General features: G+C 35.9%; 1 long non-coding RNA gene across 4 annotated transcripts; it reads right to left on the bottom strand.

The window, feature by feature from the left end:
• Positions 1 to 302: 302 nt before the first annotated feature.
• LOC141297802 (uncharacterized) lies at positions 303 to 4598 on the bottom strand. 4 transcript variants are annotated; one of them, XR_012341463.1, is made up of 6 exons: positions 3536 to 4598; positions 2570 to 2670; positions 2386 to 2479; positions 2152 to 2303; positions 1883 to 2072; positions 303 to 930 (listed from the first exon to the last, which is right to left on the bottom strand). It is a non-coding gene; the product is annotated as an uncharacterized lncRNA (long non-coding RNA). The 4 variants fall into 4 exon arrangements; XR_012341462.1 differs by having other exon boundaries at positions 2570 to 4598; XR_012341461.1 differs by having other exon boundaries at positions 2386 to 2670.
• Positions 4599 to 6936: the final 2338 nt, after the last annotated feature.

The raw sequence follows: 6936 nt of genomic DNA, 5'->3' as shown, positions 1-6936 counted from the left end.
GGGCCATAACTGGCCCAAGTCTCAGCCAAGTAAATTAACTATAACTGGCCCTGAATTGGGCCAGATCAAAATGTAACATTTGAACCAAAACACAGCCTTAAGTAAACCATATCAACACCAGTGTTTAACCAGAATGCCCAAAACTGAGCCACACCTGAGCCTGATCTACAGGTGAACTAAACCTGGCAGCCAAAATATGGGCCATAAAAAGGCCATGAGAGATCAATATCTCTGCCACCTGTGTAACCATAGCTGGCTCTATTCTGGTCCTATATGCTGGACCAGATGGGTTCCACATGTCAGCCATAACCTCCTAGATAAATAATCACAACAAAGACAGTATTCTTAACAAATGTTTAATCATGTTAACATCAAAGCATTGACACCTGACATTTTAAAGTTGTTCAAACAACTCTGAAATACCACTCCCCTGTCAGTTCTGCAATAAAAATGAAGTAAGTAGAAGTTCTGTGCCATGTTTTAGTTCATGAAGTTTTATTTTAAATGTAACACTTGATCATCCATGTTTCTGATCATGAAGTTTCATGCTTTGTCTAAAGCTTGACTGTCCATGTTTCTGATTAGGAACAAAATTTACTTGACATACACTTGAACATCCATGTTTCTACTCATCGAGTTTCACTTCACATAACACTTGAGCGTCCAGGTTTATGGTCAGGAAGTAGCACTCTTCAAATGACTCTGAAACATTCATGATTCTGTTAATGAACAAGTTGCACTCTGAACAAAGCCTTGGAACATCCATTCCTAAAGTCTGTTAACTAGTCGTACTCTCCTCACACACTCTATTCTTCATCCTCTCTTTTCGGCCACCATCTCTGTCTGGGGCGAGATATAGCCATCTTTTAATGATGGCATGAATTAATTTTTCTTTGGCCTCAGATGTCAGACAGTTGCACCTCACAGCCGCTGAAAAACACAAGCACACATGGTGTATAATTAGCTTTTGCATCAGGTAACAGGTAACATGGCTATTGGATAAAATACAATATTACCACAAAAACTGAACCAATGACCTTTAGACAAACATTCTGTATTGTCTTTTACCATCTACCCATCTTCCAGTTAATTATCGTTTCTTACTTCCCCCAGCCCTTCATCGTTTAGATTGTCTGAAATAGCCCAAATTCTGACTGTCTACTATGGGTAAAAGATAATTTTACACATCTCAGGAACACACTACCACTTAGCTTAAAATGACTGTGTGAAATATGTATAGATTAATTCTACTTGGGATTTTGTTTATTTTTACTTCTTTTAAATTCAGTGTATGTTTTTATTATGCAACCTTGAGCTTGTGTTGAGGTACTATATACATAAAACGTTCTCTCTGTCCTTCATTTTCTTAATCTCTTATAGAGTGCATTCATGCTTTAAGCATTTAAATAAAGAGAGATATAAAAAATTGTGATGACAATCTCCACAACAAAAAACATTTTTGAAAACTGGACAAAAAGACAAAAGGTACAAGACTGTGTACTTAAAGGCTTTAGAAATAACTGCAGTCCCATGAAGCACTATATCATCAAATTAAAAACAGCAGTGATAGTGTAGTTTTTCCACAAAGAATTGAGGAAAAAAAGTGGAATATACATAAAAGTGGAAAAGACGCAACACTTATTTGTACATTACTTGTCACATCCTGATGTCACATGTCTTTACAGAATTTTTATGTGTGTGTGTGTGTGTGTGTGTGTGTGTGTGTGTGTGTGTGTGTGTGTGTGTGTGTGTGTGTGTGTGTGAGCATGCACAGATTGCAAAAATCACTGGCAATGTGAATTAATCAAAATCAGATGATCCTGAGGCTAATCCCATGACACACTATCAGTGCATTCTGAAAAGGGCTAGACAATATACTCACAATTTTGGTAACTGGATGTTTGCTGGATGTCCCAGGTGTAGTGTGGCTCATGGAGCCTTGAAGGTTCAGAGTGCCCTGGATATCCCTACGTTTGTGGGGTGGTCTTCTGACCTCGACGTTGGCATGCCTTAAAAGGGCCTCAGTGCTTGATTTACAGCTCTCAGAGAGAACATGATGCCAGGCATACCTCCTGCAACATACAAAATATCTTAGTCCTTTAACAGCTGTAATAAAATGCACTGTAATTAAAAAAAGCTGACACTTCTTACTTGTTTTTTGACTTTGTTCCTTAAATGCCTTCCATCTCATCATTAGGGATGTCAGGAGCACTGTGGAAGAGCTTAGGGTCTAATTTGGCTTTCCAGGGTCTAATTTGTTGTGCTGTCTAGGAATATTTGGAGCATCAGGTATGGAATACATTCTGCTTAAAAGTACAAAATTTCTTGGTCATTTATCTGCTGTGATAAAATACATTATTATTTTAAAAAGCAGAAGATTCTTACCCTTCTCTTAAATTTTGGTTAATGTAGGCGTTCTTCTGTCTCATTATTATCAGCATCATCATCATCTTCTCCGGGGAAAAGAATGTTCTTAGGTCTAACACATTTACCAATTCCAAGATATACTTTTATTTGTAAATGTGGTGCGAAACATTAATATAAACAAACAATCTAACCAAACCCCTACTTTCTTTTTCTTTGAAATTGGTGAGTTCCTTCCATCGGTCTGATCAACGTCTGTGTGATCAACAGCTAGAGGTAGTTTACGTCTAGCTTTCTTGTAGTCATCTGGAAAAGTAGCATAACAAAAAGAAGAAATTTAAAAAGTAAAACAGTGATTTTAAATATTACTATTAATTCTGGCCCTATGGGGCTATGAAGCAGACAAAATATCTATAACTATTCTTTTTTGAACATTTCATATATGCTGGATAAAATGTTAGTCATGTTGTAATTTAAAATGTGCACATTATTGATTATGTTTAAACATACAACAAATCAAATTACTTTTTGTTTGCATATTTTAAACATAAAACTTGAAATGATTTGGGTGTCATTCCAGGCACTTTTGAACATCAATAACAACTGGTTATTGTAATCATTTTGGTCACTATAAAGGTGATACCAATTTTTGCACAACAATTAATCTCTTGTAACATTTGGAGTGTAATGACAATGATTATTGATGCCCATTTATAAATGGTTTAGTTAAATTCAAATAAATTACATTCAAGGTGAAGTAGAATAAAGAAACATGTATACCCCTTTCCAAGCATTTACTCAATTTCAACATGACATACACCACAAATGAAATTCCAAAACATTGGTACAACAAAAATGCATAATTTTATCTGTAATTTAATATATAACGTTACATTGGCTCCAACAACAAATACCATTACAATTAATTATAACCCTAATCATCTGTCAAAGACGATTAAATTTAAGTGACATAAGAAAAATACTGACTTTTTCAGGAGTAAAGTTAGTGACATAGTTTATTGTATTTACAACACGTAGATTAAAACTGCGTTCACGTGCTGCTAAAACAAGGGCACTCGCGTGTAACGTCAATTAATTAATAAATCCGAAGCAAAATGTAAGAAGAATATAGTAAACTTGCAACGATACATGTGCGTATGTTCGCACTTACCGCTTTGGTTTCAGAAGTCTGTGCAAGACTGCAGCGTCCGCCTGCTTTTTTGAAAAGACATATGGTTCCGGGAGTATTTGTATTCACTTTTCCTTATTGAAGATTTGTTAATTAAAGCGTTATAAGTGATAAATCATAACAACCAGCTACAACGTGAATCACAACATTTAAAACATTCGATCTGAAATAAAATAAAAATAAAAATAAAAATTGTCAAAAAGACAAAAATACGAGACTGTGCGTTACAGCCAAGTGGGTAAATAAAACTACAATCCCATTAAGCACTGCAAATGACAATTAACGCCTTTTGGAAAACATTGCTCTGATGGGCTCTGATAGGCTAATTTCGCATTTCCGGGTTTTTGAAATCCTGAATGGTGCGCGCTGGGTAAACGTTTTTCCAGTAAACAAACAAACGTAAAAACAATACATTTAATTTTAAATGTATAAAAACCATAAATCCATTAGTATTGTTGCTGTTGCACATTTCATAGTTACTTTGACTGTGATTAAATAATGTTGTGTGGTGTTGAAAATAAATAGTTTCATAATTTCATTTTAATCCACCAGGGTTAGCTATAATTTTGAATGCAGGATTTAATCACATTATAGAAATGTTAATAAATTATGAAAAGTAAAGTCTACTGGTGTACATTCATGGCATAAAAAAACTTATGAACTGAAATCAAACAATTACAGTTGATTTTCATAATTTAAATAATTAAATCTTCATTGTTGCCTGGATTAACTTCAAGGCATTAGACCCAGAATGCAAACATGAAGATGGAAACTTCTTTGTGTATTAAAACATTGGGATTTTATATAAAAAATATTTGAAATGTGGGTGAAATATGGCCAATCTTATGTGGGCCACATATCTATATTTGACATTTGGGCCAAATACTACATTTGACATCTGGCCCAGGTCTTGTGTGCCGCCTTAAAACCGGTACCATCTCTGCCAAACTCGGGCCATGTTTGGCCCACATGCTGTATGCCAGTGCCGGATAAATGCCAGCTGTGCCAGATGCATGCCAAATCTGGGCCAAAATTGTTTGCTGACTGGGTAGGTGCATTGGGCAGTGGACGACTGGCTCCCATCTTGTCCATATGTCTGTGAGCCTGTGATGACCTGTTTAGTTCTCAGCACTGCTTGTGTCCCAGATTACCACAAGGAGGAGGTGTTTTTGATCTAAAATCTCACATAGCTCCATCTCTTACTTTATATCAATATATCTTTGTGGAATATTGTCCTTTTTGGGTCCTCCACCTGATCTCTCCACTCTTGCTTGGGCTGTACATACAGGTATGTTTGCGAAACAAACTCCTCCTTCCCTCCCTCCCTCACTCATCAGTCATTTATTTTCTTCCTCTCAATCCCTGTCTCTCCTCTCTCTCTTCACTAATGCACTCCAAATCCTCAGTATGACGATAGCCATACACTAGGTGTATGGTAGTGATAGGTGACACTGTGAACTGCAGAACGCCCGCATCAAATGTTTCCTAGAGGGCAGAAGAGAGAGAGAGAATAACAACAAACAGACAAACAATATCATTGGCTCAACTACAAATCTGACTCCATGGTGAGGATTTTCTCTGCATGCTCGTTCGGGATTCAGAAAAGCTGCTTTGTGGGAAAATCTTTTGTGAAAATACAAAAGATTACAAAGCAGTTGAAGTGAACATAATTGAAAACAAACCAATTAGCGATTATTGATATTTAAGAGGATCAGGGTCAGAAATGTACTTTTCCATTTAAGGTATTGATTTCCAGAGGCGTTTTTTTTTACATTCCTGAGGGCAATTTTTATAATTACCTTGTTATTATAAAAAACATATTATGTTGTATTTAATGTCAAATACTTACATTTACCTAGTTACTTTAATCAATATGTGTTGTCAATAGACTGTTTAAAATTGTATCTAAATTATACAGGAGCTAAAAAACAGGAGCTATAGGGCTGCAATATTGTGACAAAATGATTGTAGATTATTGTTCTTTATATTGTAATAATGATTATTAATATCAATATAGAAAATGCAAAAACCCTCATTATAAGCACTGAAGCTACGAAATTGATCTTTTATTTACATCTTAGCTGCACTGTGTTGTTTATGATGAGGGAATTCGCGAAAGTGCGCACTCAACCGCAACTCCCGTACGTTCAGCGCTGACTTATCTAAGCGCCTCTGATTGGCCAATGCATTTCTAAATTCAACAGAAACGCGTTCAATTGGTTATAAGGCTCAACGCTCCACAAAAAAAAAACGTGCGTAAAAGCCATCTTGATGCAGCGTCAACAAATCTACATGTAATTCCTCAAATTAACATGTTTCATTAATTTTCTCATTTTATTTTAATCGTGACAGCCTTAATACATTGTTTAGCACCTGCCCTTTTGTTTACAGGGCATTTAGTTAATTTTCGTGGCATTTTTGCAAAAGCCCTCCTAGTCCGACCCTGGATGTACAAAACAGATCAATTATAACATTCACGTAACTACATGTTCTGATATAATTGTGTACATTTTGCCACCACAACGCTAGTATGATGCTACGTGACTGCAAAGCTGTTCTGAATGGCTATGAATGTAGATATTACTTACTGAATCATATCAAAAAATGTCTCTATGATGTTCTGAAATGATTGTGGTCATCAAAATTTAAAGAAGTTCACTTCCAGAATGAAATTTCCTGCTAATTTACTCACCCCTATGTAATCCAAGATGTCCAAGTCTTTCTTTCTTAAGTTGAAAAGAAATTAAGGTTTTTGAGGAAAACATTCCAGGATTTACACAATCCCTCTACACAATCCCAGCCGAGGAATAAGTGTCTTATCTCGCGAAATGATTGGTCACTTTCTACACCACAAATGCTCGTCTTGCACTAGCTTGACCTCATGCATTATGCAGTCACGCAGGTGTGATGTAGATGGAAGTTTTGACCCAGTGTTTACAAAGCGAACATGCAAAGAAAGTCAAACGCCCTTTACAAAAAAAAAGGGTAAAACAATGTTGTCGGGCAATTTTTAAGTTGGAGGAGAAAAGCAGAGAAAAAGATTTTCGCCCTAAAGTACACAGATGAAGAACCATGTGTGATTTTTCCCGATGCAGAGCTAGTGCAAGATAAGCATTTGTGATTAAAAAGTATACAATTTTGTATTTTTTTTTTTAGAAAACGGCCGATCGTTTCGCTAGATAAGATCCTTGTTCCTCAGCTGGGATTGTGTAGAGCCCTTTGAAGCTGCATCAAAACTTCAATTTGGACCTTCAACCTGTTAGCCACCATTGAAGTCCATTATATGAGAAAAATCCTGGAATGTTTTCTTCAGAAAACTACATTTTCTTTGCGACTGAAAAAGACAAACAAGAATTTCAGTAAATTCATAAATTCATAAATTT

Source organism: Garra rufa, chromosome 22, assembly GCF_049309525.1.
Source record: "Garra rufa chromosome 22, GarRuf1.0, whole genome shotgun sequence".
In the NCBI taxonomy this organism is placed as follows: Eukaryota; Metazoa; Chordata; class Actinopteri; order Cypriniformes; family Cyprinidae; genus Garra; species Garra rufa.
The sequence above is the reverse complement of the archived record's forward strand: the minus strand, read 5'-3'. Positions and strand labels throughout refer to the sequence as shown.